Source organism: Chanodichthys erythropterus, chromosome 22 (assembly GCF_024489055.1).
Source record: "Chanodichthys erythropterus isolate Z2021 chromosome 22, ASM2448905v1, whole genome shotgun sequence".
Lineage (NCBI taxonomy): Eukaryota > Metazoa > Chordata > Actinopteri > Cypriniformes > Xenocyprididae > Chanodichthys > Chanodichthys erythropterus.
Window position 1 is genome coordinate 28,550,793 of NC_090242.1, and position 14,119 is coordinate 28,564,911.

The 14,119-nt window shown below is 37.3% G+C and overlaps 1 protein-coding gene across 1 annotated transcript in view; it reads right to left on the reverse strand.

The window, feature by feature from the left end:
* The window catches only part of LOC137012084 (collagen alpha-1(XXIII) chain), a 118,844-nt gene that overhangs the window by 103,551 nt on the left and 1,174 nt on the right, over nucleotides 1-14,119 (reverse strand). The gene's annotated exons all lie outside the window — the stretch shown is intronic.

The window sequence follows — 14,119 nt, forward strand, 5'->3', positions numbered from 1 at the left end:
ATGGGGGATACAACAGAGGGAGAAAATAAATTCTCTGGCTCGCTGGAGGCATTTGGGAGATTTGCAATTAAGATTAGGCCTGACGACGCTAGGACAAGGATCAGGCTGCTTCAGTACACACAATTATGCAAACAGACAGCATGATGTGAGGCATGTGTGACTAAACCGGCGACGAGACCCCATTGAAAGAGCAAGAATGACTGGGAGGAAATGGGATATGTGAATGAGATAATAAAGAATAGTTCAGTAGAGAGACTAGAGTAAATAAAGGCAAACTCTATCTGTCTCTCTGTGTCCTTCTATCAATACAAATTTCCCAATTTGGTTCTGATTCACGAGCTCTGATTTGATTCCATTTCCATTTAGAATCGTTTCATTGTCCAGTTTGCTTACATATGAAAGAAATTCTCTCTCTACTAATGCTGTACAATATACTAGGTAGTGTTTCAGAATTCAAATTAATCATTTTTCTATGTATTTTCAAAGGTGCTGTATGTATTTTTGACTGTACTAAAGCACAAAAATACCATAATATGTTTGCAGAGATTTAGGAAACGGTAAGTTCACATACTTGTTTCTCTGAAAAACAATGCTACAGCTGGTTATTCTACTTTGAAATGTGTGTTTCATGTTGGAATGTCTGTTTTTGTTTTGGTCTGCATGATTCCGCCCGCTGCCAATTTACCCAATAGTATTTCAACACCCTGGTTTGCCATTTGGCGGAAAACACAGTGTATTGTAACAAAGGAAGCCAGAAAACAAACTAGGTCGGAGATCACAGATTCTACCCAACATAAAAAGCTTTGGCTTCCATTTAAAAGCTATATGTCCAGAGGCATTCTAAAATGCGGGTAAATCAACTCATCAATTTACAGGCTCGTTACCTTCCATTGTCAATTGCATTCATTCATGTAGTGTGTCCTCAATCACGCGACCAGTGTGAGCTTTGAGTCTGAGGAGGAGGCGGCAGGAGAAACAACCCTCTCCAATATTTTGAATTTTAACTGCATTACTCATTCCAACCACTAGTTGTCAATATTACATACAGCACCTTTAAAGGGATAGTTCACCCAAAAATTACCCCATAATTTACTCACCCTCAAGCCATCCTAGGTGTAAATGACCGTCTTCTTTCAGCCAAACACAATATTAATATTAATATTAATAATTATGTTAATAGTTATATTAATAATATCCTGGTTCGTCCAAGCTTTATAATGGGAGTGACTGGAGGATGAGATTTTGAAGCCCAAAAAAGTGCATCCATTGATCATAAAACGTACTCCATGCAGCTCCAGGGGGTTAATAATGGCCTTCTGAAGCAAATCAATGCATTTGTGTAAGACAAATATCCTTATTTAAAACTTTATATAGTAAGTTAATGAGCTTCTGGCCCGACAGCCATACGCATTTGATTTACGCCCAAAAAGCGTTGACTTCCGCGATGTCGTACATGATGCCATGACATACTACGTGCTATAATGTAGGACATAGAGCAGTACGTCATGGCGTAGCATGGAACGTCATGGCACTGTGTACTATGTCACGGAAGTTAACGCTTTTTAGATGCAAGTCGAATGCATATGGCTGTCGCGCCGGAAGCTCGTTATTTTACTTTAGGATATTTTAATATAACCAGGATATTTTTAATATAACTCTGATTGTGTTTGGTTGAAACAAGAATGTCATATACACCTAGGATGGCTTGACGGTGAGTAAATTACAGGGTAGTTTTCATTTTTTGGTGAACTTTGCCTTTAAAGAACCAGCTCGAAAGAGTAATTTATTTTGAGAATAGGACTACACTGTTTTTGATTCACTAAAAGAACCGGTTCATGGTTCATAAGAGTCATTTGTTCATGAATCTGATTAAAATTTTTAATCTTATTAAAAACTAACATACTATGATACGGAATGACATGACAATAAATTAATGATGACAGAATCCAGTAAGCTGTTATGAGAACACTGAATTACTGGCCTGAGAATTGCTCTGTTCTGCCAACTGCAAGTGCTTAACGAGCATTTTAACACTTGTTTAACAAATTAGGAAACAAATTAAAACAGCAACAGCCCTGCCAACTCTTCCGTGCATGCAGACCGAAACAAACAAAACAGCTAAGCCAAGATCTGATGAGTAAAAACAACTCAACCACTAAATAAAAGGTCTTCACGGGCATGATATTCAGGACTGCACCACACAAAGACCACGGCGCTCTTATCATTTCTAAATTGACATCATCTTTAAGATTAAAGAGAAAAGATAACATTGATTACTTTTGACAAAAATGAAAAACATAGAATGGCAGTAATCAAATAGTTACAAAAGCACCCTGGTTTTATTTTACTGTAATTGGAGATCTTTAAAATCATCTAGGATTGAGCAAGGAGTTTTAAATGTTCTCCAAATGTATAAAATCTTGTGAGGTGTGAGATGAGGGAAAGAAAAAGCAAGAGTCTTCCATATGATCAACAAATCACCTATTTTTTCTGATAATCAGACCTAACATGCCATAATTGCTTCCATATCTCCTCTCTATTTTCAGTGGGTACATGGCCTCACATTTCATTCAAATGAAATTGGGAAATATTGCAGCCAAACAGGGAGGGAGTTTTTACAGTGATGTTGAGAGTATGGCAAAACGCCCTCCCACAAACTACAGACAGATGCTTTTAATAAGCCGAGAGTACAGAACCCATACCGCTATTGCCTTTATTTTGTATTTATTTACCTAGATCCTGATGGAGATATATTCTGACTGCCTATTTCACAAAACCAAGCAGCTACAGACTCATGTAAATTAAAAGTAATAAGAAAAGTTTCTGCCACATATGTGCTGCACTTAAAGTATTGAAATTATTTCATCCTTTACTCACCCTCATGTCGTTTCAAACCGGTATGACTTACTTTCTTCTGTGGAACATTAAATAATATAATTTGAAGAACGTGGCAACCAAACTAACTCTTTGGTTACTATTGATTTCCATTGTAAGGACAAAAAAACTAAAAAACAATGAGATGTTTTTCAAAATATGTTCTTTTATGTTCCACAGAAGAAAGTTTTTGGAACCACATGAGTGTGCGTAATTAATGACAGAGTTTTCATTTTAGGGAGAACTGTCATTTTAAAGGATTAGTTCACTTCAGAATTAAAATTTCCTGATAATTTACTCACCCCCACCCCCATGTTTATGTCTTTCTTTCTTCAGTCGAAGAGAAATTAAGGTTTCTGAGGAAAACATTCCAGGATTTTTCAACAAGTTGAAGGTCCAAATTGCAGTTTCAGTTCAGCTTCAAGGGGCTCCACACGGTCCCAGGCAAGGAATAAGGGTCATATCTAGCGAAACGATCGGTCATTTTATTTAAAAAAATTCAAATTTATATACTTTTTAACCACAAATACTCGTCTTGCACTGCTCTATGATGCGCCATTACGTACTCATGAAAAACTGGGTGGGTGAAAAACTTGACTTCAAAATAGAGTTCGACATTGTTGTTTTATGTTTTTTTGTAAAGGCCGTTTGACTTGGTCTTTACACGTTCACTTTGTAGACACTGGATCAGTACTTTCACCTACGTCATGCATGACTTTTCCAACGTGATTACGTAATGCGTGACAGTGCAAGACAAGCATTTGTAATTAAAAAGTATATGAATTTTTATTCTTTTTTTAGAAAATTATTAATCGTTTCGCTAGACAAGACCCTTATTCCTCAGCTGGAATTGTGTAGAGCCCTTTGAAGCTGCATTGAAACTGCAATTTGGACCTTCAACCCGTTGAACCCCGGTGAAGTCCACTATATGGAGAAAAATCCTAGAATGTTTTCCTCAAAAACCTTAATTTCTTTTTGACAGAAGAAAGAAAGACAAACATCTTGGATGACATGGGGGTGAGTAAATTATCAGAACACTGTAATTCTGAAATGAACTAATCCTTCTGAAATAGTAGAGTATCTGCATTATTATTTTGGAGTTGCCTTGACAAAGCAACCTAATATTCTGGAGATTCAATTGCTAAAATTGGCCAGTTGGTTCTGGAGAGAAATATTTATTAATTTTCCAGTGCATCTCTTTTCTCAGCAAAGTAACTTCTAACACGGTCTGAAGTAACACATAAGCACCCAGGGTGCACAGAAAGGTCTAGATTTTCATGTTACCCCGCTTCATGCCTACTTAAATAAACGTGAAGGTATAGCATATGACTACACTTATCCACAGAGGGGAAAGCTTAACGCAGATCAGACATGAAAAAGTTCACAACCAACACAGAGGCCAACAGATAATCTGTACCCCTCCATCTCACCCACAGCGAAACCCTTACAGCCCTAGACAGCTTTTGGAGGAAGCATTAAAGCTTACAGCCGTCTCAATGGGTAGGCCAATAAAACAAGGGCGGATTACATTCTTGAGGCACGTTTATCCAAGCACTTCGCTCTGTTTCCAGAACAACCTCCCGACCTGGGAGAGGAGACTAGGTGTCCCAATTCATGAAGGGTTGGGATCTACATTGCCCTGAGGTTTGGGGTATACGGTAACGCAGTTATGTGAAACATTCAGATCTTTCCTACTGTAGCTTTTTACAGTCACGCTCAGATTTTGGCTTTAAAATAATGTATTTGTCTGTGGCGATAATAACAGAGGTTTTCAGAGCACAAACCAGTATAGCTGCAGGCTTACTTGTGAAACAAAGGCAGATGTAATATTGGACTCAGCTATGAATGTGGTATCTATCAATAGAGACAAAGAATGCAAACATCTGTATTCTGGTGATGTGGCTGGGACCCTGGCTGTGTAATGTAGGGCACTTTAAAATGATGATTTTTCATCCTTATCAAGATAATAGGACAAAAAAACAGTATTAATAATTACCAAAAGGTCACAAATGTTCACAGGAAACCCAGACAAAATGACTGTCAAATGCTTTCAGCTGAGATGAACCAAAAGAGGAGGGTTTTGAAACTAATATAGGAGTTCAAAACTTGCATTTTAGTAAATATTAGTAAAGAAAACAGATTCCTATATAAACCAAAAGTATTTACACATTGCTAAATACCACTCTGGTTTTTTTTTTTTCTTATAGTTTGTGAATAAAGCCCAAAGTATACTTCACTTTGTATGTGTAGGTCGCACATTTTTTTTGCAGTAATTAGTTTATTCACAAGGTGGCAACCATGCCACCTCTAAAGCCAAACTCTAGCATGAAAGAATACAAATATATTTACATGGGTTGTAACTTGTGGCAAAAGATTGCTCAAAACTAGGGCTGCACGATTAATCGGACGATTAGAAAAAAAACATTGAAATTGCACTTAAACGATTTGGCTTAGTGCGATTATTTTTTATGCGTGGCTTATCAATGAACTATGGCTCCAAATGCTAATCCATCTGAAAACACTGAGAGTTTGAATCGCTTATAATGTGTTTGAAAAAACAACACGTGTCAAAAGATCCTTCCAGACATGAGAAATATTTATTAACATCTTGTCCAACAAAAGACAACATTTAATAACATGTTTTTACTCCAAACTCACTTCATAACGACAGCTGAGCATCCTTCTGTGAGATGATGTGGCTTCTTAAAAAATAAGGCAGTCGTGTGTTCATTATCAAAACATTTCAGTCATGTTTAATCAATCAAAACGTTTCAATCTTCTGTTTATTTAGCTACAGCGATAGTATCGGATTTCCTGGAATGACGCGTGTTCTACTTCGGCAGCAGGGCATATTCGCAGTTTCTGCACAAGAGCGCTCTCTGACTTTCAGATAAAGAAACATTTACTACTGATCACAGAGCCGTACAGCTCTGACAAGCTGCGCATAAAATAATCGTAGTTTTTGCCAAATCGCGTGCGATAAAATTGCGATACATGCAGCCCTACTCAAAACTATGCATGCATCGAACAGCTGTGTATGCGTACAAGTCAAGTGAAGGCTGTGCATTCGACTGTGCATACGCATAAAAAATTGTTATACCCAGGGCTTTACAGGTAGCTAGAATAAATTCAAATGTCATAGGGAAGTGTCTGAGCGGCTAGTTGTTTCAATATCTCATTCATCTCAAGCTCTGAGTGACCAGAGTGTCGTCATTTCAGGTTGAGAGGAAGGCAAAGTCTGAGTGGATTCAGCTTTGACAAGGCCTGAGTCAATTAATTGCTTTGTTGAGCTTTGTTGGTCCACAGGTATTAAGTCCTTTTGTGTCTGTAGTTCAAGTGTTTTTTTCTGATGTTTGCAATAAAAGGAAGCCCATTAAAAGCAAAGGAAGGAAAAGCAAATTGCACAGATGGATGACTCAGGTTTACCGTTCAGCTCAAGGAAACAGTTCAATTCACCAAAAGTACCCGAGTCTTTAATTGGAGACAAGAAGTGCAACTTAAGTAAGAAAGATAAAAGGTCTATTCACTGCAAAAACCTATAAGAAACGTCTTACTTCCTGGGCACTTCAATTGTATTCTTCAAAGTAAAGTCAATGCATGGTTGGTCCCCAACCAATAATAACAAATAGCATTCAACTAAAGAGAATAATATTATATCATATATGCTTAAATGTCCATGTTATACTAGCAGCGGGCCTGTAAATTATAGGCATCCTTAATAACATGTTGAACAAATGCCATCAACTATAGTTGTGAGCCAATAAAAGCTCCCATGAACATCATAAAAACAGGCTAAATTTTCTTTAATAGAATCGACTGTATACCATTTTGGTGTAAAATGGTAATTATAAGATATACATAAATCAAAACACTACTTATATTAAATTCATTACATAATGTCAATTAAAAACAAGCCAATGTAAAGGACAACCTAGATTTTTACATTTAACAGATATTTACACTGAAGAAAAACTGTTTGTCTTTACAAAGTTAACCACTTCAATGTACTGTTGACAGGACATTGCTTACTGGCCCACATTAAAAAGAGCCCACATGATATTCTGGTCCCTAGTTGCAGCTCCTTCAGTGTAAGAATATGAACGCGTTTGTCTGTTACATCATCCTCCAGGTGTGAATCCTACATTTGACTGCTTAGAAAAGTAATACTACTTTAACACTAGTTATAATGATGGCTTCCCTACCAAGCACCGCTTAAAAAAAACATCACAAAAGTATCAAGTGTCTAATGAAGAATGTTATTGGGATCTACATGTAATGAAGGCCAGCTAGCTGTGTGAGTAAACCTCATTGTGGTTTACCAGTTACCAGAAATGCCGGTTCAAATCCCGCTAAGAGAGGAGCGAGTAGAACCGGAGGGGTTACATACACAAAACTCATCATGGAGTGATGGTTCCTCCAAAGATAAAATTATATGCAAGAACCATGCTGACAAAGTCAGTAAAACAAATGATGAGTTCAGATGAAAAAAACTTTTTAACAGGCTCCTATGTTTACGTTCAGTAATTTGACTTTAATGGTAATGAAAAGGTTATCAGTCAGTTATTGAAATGCCTTGTTTTCAAAAATGTCACCTTAGTCAGTTCAATGGTATATGCTTTTTTTGCAAAAACCTTTAAGTCCATCTCTTTGGACAAAAAGACATAGTAAAACGTCCATTTTTGTCAGATTTACAGCAGCAAAAGGAACACTGTTATGTTTACTTGCTACTTGCAAAATCCTGTCATTGCCACTATAATGATGGACAAAACATGATAAAAACTTGCAGCTCGGCAATTAAAAGCCAGCTCATACACACACCGTCATTCATTTTGAAATCATATGATTTGATCCGTGTCTTCTGGTTCTTCTGTGGACTTAGAGGCTTTTGCTGACAAAGGGAAGTGACGCTTAGTGGTTTCTGCCAACGAACTGGTATTTTTTAAATCAGCTGTCGCTAGGATTTAGCAGATTTGAAGCTAAAGTATTTGATGAACGTACACTATGTGCGGAGTGCATTCCCTCAATATCATTCTCTCATTTTTGACGGAGGTGGCATTTAGCAGTTTTTGCATCTAAACTCTTCAAATTTACCTTAAAACAACTTAAAATATCTGCCAGTGTTGAGGGTAATGTATTGCAAGCATCATGAGTTATGTAATCAGTTACTTTTCAAGTAACTATTAAAGTAATGCATTACTTTTAAATTTACAACAAAATTTCTGAGCTACTTTTTCAAATAAGTAACACAAGTTACTTTGTTTTCCCATTTATAGACTGACAGCTCTCCTGTCCCGATGTTGAGTGAAATTGGGAGTAAGTGCAGAGGCGTTGTGTGCGCTGTATACACATGATGGCTATTTCAAGACTAAATGTGAGCATTTACTCATGTCACTTGCACAAAAACAGATGTTTAACAGAAAACTTCGGTTAAACATCCCATTTGTGTTTCATCTTTTTGTTTTATTGTTTAAGTAAGAGCATTGAACTTTCTTCTTCAACATTTGTTTGAATGGTTTGTTTGAGCTGCACCCTCTAATGTACAGTCGTGAATTTGCATTCATTTCTTATTCATTTCACTTTTGTGTGAAAGGGCCTTAAAGGGGACATCGGATTCAAAATTCACTTTTACATGGTGTTTGGATATAAATGTGTGTTGGCAGTGTGTCTACACAACCACCCTATAATGATAAAAATCCACCCAGTGCTTTTTTTTTAATCCCGACAAATCATAAGCATTTTGTCAGATAAAGTTGTTCACAGATTCTTGGCAAAGTGACGTAAATTTTCCCCTCCCACGACTCTTGACGGACACTGCCGTTTTAGCATAGACCCGCCCTGAGTGAGTTGTAAGCAGTCCGCCATTGTTTCGACGCCGTGCAGGTGTAGACAAGAATGTCTCCAAAGCAACTGAGGTGTTTTGTTATTGGATATAAGTAGGGATGCTCCGATCGATCGGCCCGAGATCGGAATCGGCCGATAATCATATTTTATGACTCGATCGGTACTCACTAACTTGGCCGATCTCACGAACCGATCGCAATTTGATGACGTCAGCGCGTGAGTGTGAGGACGCGCGGGAACATAGCGCTGCAGACATGTCGTCACCTGTGTGGAATTTCTATGACGTTGCGAGAAACAATGAAAAATTCGCGATTTGCCGTGTATGTTCTGAAGAAATCTCTTGTGGAGGAGTATTGTCCAAAACGTTCAATACGACGAACCTGATTCGGCACCTGAGAACAAGCCACCGCGAGACTTATGCTGAATATGAAAAACTGGCAACTGCAAAAAAGGCAACGGTAACAACTAGTAATACGACTCTCACTCAGCCATCCATTACAGACATTCTGAAAAGTTTTTAAGTTAATTCAGACTACTCCATTTTAGGAGATTAAATGTTTATTTTGTCCTCAACATTTTACTATGGGACAGTTTTTAAGTAAACCTAATGAGCTGCATCACACTTATCCGATTTGTTGTTTTAGGACTTTAAATGTATTTTTCTTGGTTATGTTGTCCTGCTAGGACTGGTATTGGACAATGTTTAAGTTAATTCAGACTTCTCCATTTTAGGAGATTAAATGTTTATTTTGTCATCAACATTTTACTATTGTACAATTTTTAAATAAACCTTGTGGGCTGCATAAGACTGCTTCATTTTGTTTGTTTGTTTTTTTCTGTGCAGGAACACCATTTTAAAGGCATATTAAAATATTCACTGTATAATGAATAATTGTTGTGATTTAGTGCATTGTTAAAACTATAGTTGCATTACATACATTACCATAAAAATGGAACAAAAATAAAATAAAGGCAACATCTATAGTATTTTTTTATCTGGAGAAAAGGTGATCAAAGAGCTTACAAATCAGTGAAGCATTGAAATCGGTACTCGGTATCGGCTGATCACCATGACAAGAAATCGGTACTCGGTATCGGCTGCCAAAATCCTGATCGGAGCATCCCTAGATATAAGAATGAACATAGCAGTCGTCCTTTACTCTCGACATCTGAGCCGGTGAAGATGCAGTGGATTCATTTTGTTTTTGAAGGGAATGCGCCCCCGGATCTACCTATATGCGTTTATGTCTGCGCTAAAAAGTTTGTTTTGCTAAAAAGTTCCTGAAGGATGGATCAGTACCTCCAGAAGACGTGAGTAACGTTATAGATTTTTTTATGAATCTTTGCAAATCGCCTTTCCTAATAATGTGACGAATGCGGCTAAAGTTAAAAGGCCAGTTCACACCGCACAGATAAACACCAACAAACACGTCTGTTGGATTTTGTTGGATCAGGACGCAGCCTCCGAAATGAAATGCAGCTAGTGTGATACCCCTGTCGCTGTCGGTGTCTATTGCCATTGGTCGGAGTTTGTTTTCACCCGACTGAACGTGTTGAATTGCGTTTGTTGGGTTGGGGAATATCTGAGCAGTGTGGTATGATTTTTTAACAAATGACAACAAACCCTGACATAATCTGACCTGGCCACAAACCATTGTCATGACGATGAGGCAAATCCCTTGCAAATTAATTTTTTTACTGCATTTATTTTACTCGTTTTTGAGCATTTATAACTGCAATACCTGCCAAATAGTGTTTACAGCCCACCCACAGAAGATAGGGGTGGGGTGAACAGTAGCTCATTATCATTTAAAGGGACATGCACTAAAACGGCTTGCTGTGAACAGAGCTGTTTTTGACAAGGTAAAAAGGTTTTTGTTTTTTTTTACACGACCATTAAGAAATTTTAAAGGTGCCCTAGAATCAAAAATTGAATTTACCTTGGCATAGTTGAATAACAAGAGTTCAGTACATGGAAATGACATACAGTGAGTCTCAAACTCCATTGTTTCCTCCTTCTTATGTAAATCTCATTTGTTTAAAAGACCTCCAAAGAACAGGTGAATCTCAACATAACACCGACTGTTACGTAACAGTCGGGATCATTAATATGTACGCCCCAATATTTGCATATGCCAGCCCATGTTCAAGGCATTAGACAAGGGCAGCCAGTATTAACATCTGGATCTGTGCACAGCTGAATCATCAGGCTAGGTAAGCAAGCAAGAACAATAGCGAAAAATGGCAGATGGAGCAATAATAGACCTTTTTCACAAGAATCGGAAATCACGTGACGCAGGGTAAAGTTAGTTCCGCTATGCGTCTACGGCTATTACATTGATATGCTCTTTTCTCAAATATCGCTTCTTACCTTTTCTGTTTTGTCTGTTTTCCAAATAGCTTTTGTATAATCTACAAATAAATTATTTTCTACTTGTTTGTAGCTTATACAGCCACTCAGACCGTTGATCGAATTTACCGGAAGATGGATTTATATCACCAGCTGTCATACAGCAAAGGCTACGCAGCTACTCATTCAGCAATTTCCCAGATCGTATTACGTACTACGAACATTTATATAATTTATTAATTAAAAAAAATTAACTCCCAATATATACTTTAATGTGGGATATAAAGTCGTGAGATACATAATATTGTCGTGAGTTTAATAGCTACGTTTTAAAAAAATATATAGCATGTCTCATATGGCATCACATCCCACATTGCAAGCATATGTTATAATTAATCCTGATCGATTAAAATGATTAAACTAAGACATAATTTCCAAAACCACACTGTGCACAACTATCAGTCTTTGCATGTTGCAATAGCACAACAATGCTGCGCATAATACACACTTTAAGATGATGATGACAGGAAAATGAGTGAGAGATGACTGAAGTGTTTATATCCAGAAATATCATGTTGCGAGCAGTCCTGCTTCACGAATCAGAGGATCAGGCTTGTGTGATAAGGGATCTACCAGTCGATCATTTCCCCAGCACATCGCTAAAAACACTCTATACATCTCATTATGTGCATACTATCCACCCTAAATAGTACTGAATATTAATAATGTCACATAGTATGCACGTTTAGACACAGACACTGTCTTTACAGCACATGGAGCGCGATAATGCACAGCCGCGCCAAACATACACGAAGAATATAACCAGTTTAACCGCCATCACTTCAAATTATTTATTAAATTTAGCTCTTAATGCGAGCTCTGTAGTCTCACCAATAATTCACCAAGACCGTTCAAACATTTTCAAGACATTTAATTCGTAAAACGACTTTGATTCCCGAACTGGTTCTGATCGAGGCTATCTATCACTGTAACCGGAAAATCTTTTACACTGCGTGGCTCATTCCGGAAGCCAAAAACCCGGAAGTGTGAAAAAGGTCTATAAATGACATGATCCATGATATCATGATATTTTTAGTGATATTTGTAAATTGTCTTTATAAATGTTTTGTTAACATGTTGCTAATGTACTGTTAAATGTGGTTAAAGTTACCATAGTTTATTACTGTGTTCACGGAGACAAGAGAGCCGTCGCTATTTTCATTTTTAAAAATTTGCAGTCTGTATAATTCATAAAAACAACTTCATTCTTTATAAATCTCTACAACAGTGTGTAATGTTAGCTTTAGCCATGAAGCACAGCCTCAAACTCATTCAGAATCAAATGTAAGCATCCAAATAAATACTATACTCACATGATCCGACGCATGCATGCAGTATGCATGACGAACATCTTGTAAAGATCTATTTGAGGGTTATATTAGCTGTGTGAACTGTGTTAATGCACTGTATTATAGTTGAGAGCTCGGGGGGCAGGGAGCACGTGATTTAATGGGGGCGCAGCCTAAATCGGTGAATAGTTAATGATGCCCCAAAATAGGCAGTTAAAAAAATTAATAAAAAAAAAATCTATGGGGTATTTTGAGCTGAAACTTCACAGACACATTCAGGGGACACCTTAGACTTATATTACATCTTTTAAAAACTGGTTCTAGGGCAGCTTTAATCAAAGTATGTTATAGACTTTTCATGAAGACCCTAAAGAATCATACTAACTTGTGGAAAATTGGCATCCGATGTCCCCTTTAACATTTGCCAAAAAATAAAAAACAAAGTGTGAAAAGGTCATGCAAAAACACCGCAACTAGTTACTTTTTTAGGGAATAAAGCAATATTGTAATGCATTACCTTTAAAAGTAACTTTCCCCAACAATAGCCATTGGAACTAAAACAAATTACTTACAGACAATTGCAGATAAGAGATAATGTCCTTTTTTTAAGGTATCAATATTCAATCTTACAAGATGTCTTTTGACCACAGAAAGAGTTTTTGATGTCTTTCCTGTTCTTCCTTCTATTCTTAAGGCTTTTGTGCTCATTGTTATTTCGATATCAGGGATAAAAAAAAGACTGAGTTTCATTTCTAGCTAAAACACCTAAGCATGACTATATTAGAAACCAAACTTAATTTCTAATATGCTCTTTGCTCACGGCGAGGTTTTAAGCATGTACAGCAAACATGATAAGGTTATATGAATAGATATGAAACCAGTCCTTGGAAAAGAATACAGAGAAAAAAGATAAAACGGCTTTAAATTTGACTTGAGCTTAATTGAAACTGTAGTGTCCTATGGGACAGGGCAAAAATTTTAATTATACCCATATTTTAGCAACAACATCAGAGGGTATATGGGAGGCCCTCTTTTGGTAGGCACCGGTACCATGAAATCTTCATAGGCTAGTAAATTTCTCCATGCATAATTCCACTATGCCCTGGGAGGGTATTTCTCTTTAACAGTGCTGGAGCAAAGCTGTCATTTTCTCTCAAGCAACAGCCAAATTTCCAAGGACTAAAACATGAGAACAGAGCAACAAATTCATGCAAGGTTAAGTATCCTCTGTCTATCCCCTACTTTGCACCAATAGCTGGCAATGAATTTTAATGTCTCGTAGCTGAGCTTACACAATAAATCTGTGGCATCCACCGGCCACTGTGGACAGAGGAGCGCCACTCTCATCTTTATAACTTCCACATGTGAGTTATTTAATTCAGCATGAAGTATATAATCTGTGGTTCTGCCTGTGGTCATGCTGACATGTCAGAACACTGTCACTTATCCATGCTATAAAAAATTGTTTACATCATTACATTTCTGTGTCCATCCATTTAACCGGTCACAATAATTTCTGTATCTCCGTCTCGATTACATGAGTTTGAACTTGCTTTTATATTCATACTGCAGGTTATAACTTTGGCACCATTTTACTTACTTTAGTGATAAAAGGTTGCAATGGGAGAGTGACAAATTCTATCATTCCAAGAGCTTGACTAAAGCAGTCCTTTCAAAATCACTGTCCTTTCAACACACACTGTTT